Source organism: Lemur catta, chromosome 15 (assembly GCF_020740605.2).
Source record: "Lemur catta isolate mLemCat1 chromosome 15, mLemCat1.pri, whole genome shotgun sequence".
In the NCBI taxonomy this organism is placed as follows: Eukaryota; Metazoa; Chordata; class Mammalia; order Primates; family Lemuridae; genus Lemur; species Lemur catta.
Genome location: NC_059142.1, coordinates 706,293 through 708,049, shown reverse-complemented (window position 1 = coordinate 708,049; position 1,757 = coordinate 706,293).

Below are 1,757 nucleotides of genomic sequence, written 5' to 3'. Positions count from 1 at the left end.
GAGAGTGTGTTTCATTATTTGCAACTGCAGATCTGTTACCAATGAAAAAGAGAAGAGAAGGAGAGAGAGACTATTTGACAGGGCATTCCCCTGCATGTCATTATAAAATTCAAGATAATTTATGTGGCGAGAGGTATTCAAGAAATAAGTATTATATCATATCTAAGCAACGTCTAATTTAGGAGAAATGAGGTTTGGGGGTCACATCTTGAATCGTTTCGGAGGGTGTGTGGCTTCGGAGGGGCTGTCTCTCAGTGCCCCAGCCCACCAATTCCTGGGCAGCTGCAGGGAACATGCATCTCCCCAGCACTCCCCCCCCGCCCCCGACGGGGTCTGGAAGTCCCCATTCTAACTGCGCGACTCATCAGCTCCCTCGGCTCTGTCAGCAGCTCCTCTTGTGGGAAAAAGGAACACAGGCACATAATTTTCAAACAAGACTTTACTGCTGGAAAGAACTGCATTGCAAGAAGGAAAGAGGAGCAGCTCACTGAACAGTCTGGGACTCTTTGACCCCAGTTCTTTAACACATCAAAATGACAAGGTTTTTATACCTGAAAATACCCAAAATCCCCTCCAGGAATCACTTTAGAATTGCAGGGAAGGGAGGGCCCCATACATACAAAGTAAAGAAATTTTACAAGGCAGTCATATCTGGCATGAAATCAAATGCAATGTGAGATCCTTGGTTGGATTTTGGGTGAAAACTAATAACAATTATAGGAGACACTCTGGTACGATTGGGGGGAATCTGAATATAGATTATGAAATGGATTGTATGTAAGGCAATGTATATAACAGTATGTATTGTATTAATGTTACATTTCCAGTCTGGGATCACTGTACTGTGGCTATGTAGGAAAAGGAACTAGTTCTTACGAGATACATGATGAAGTGTGTCTCCAAGTAACTGAAACACAAAATTTAAATTAAAAATATATGTAGAGAGATAAAGTAAATGTGGTAAGAAAACTGGGTTAAAAAGTGTATAAATAACTGGAGAATCTATTAATAGATGAAGTGTGTATGGGTAATCACCGCACTATTCTTACAACTTTCCTTTAGGTTAGAAAATATTCACAATAAAAATAAAATAGGAGCTGGTTCTCCCTGTGGAACCAGCCTCTAAAAAAAAAAAAAAAATAGAATTGGGGAGGATGGGTGGAAGCATACACACACACACAGGGTCCCCAACTCCCCCTACTTTCTTTTCACGTCCTGACCAAGAGACACAAAGTGCCTTGACAGCTCTGACACCCGGTGGGCTGCATGTTCCCAGGCACTTACAAACTTGGTTAGGTTGTTGCATAAAGCACTGAAAGATCAAACATGTTGCTAAACGTGTAACAACTAGTCCCCTGCCCTGAGCCAAATTCCTTAAACCCCCATATAAACTCCGTAACTCGAGCCCTGTTTGTGGACATACCTGGGCAGAACGTCCCTTTCTCTCGCTGGTCATCTTGGGGACCGCTGAGTGTCCTGTGTGTAAGCTGCCCAGTGAATGCTTTGCACTGGTCACTTTGGAGTTTACTGCTTCTTTCTTTGAAATCCCAATCAGCCCCATGTCGGGACAGTTTGGGGCACTCCCTTTTGAGAACTTTCTTGCTGCCACTTTTGGGGCAACTTCAGCTGCAGGTTCTGCTGAGCTGACCATATAAAACAAGACTGACCACAAGTTGGTCGTTGTTTAAGCTGGGTGGTGAATGCTTACTTGAGGATTCAGTATACTCATTATAATATTCCATAGAAAAGTTTTTAAT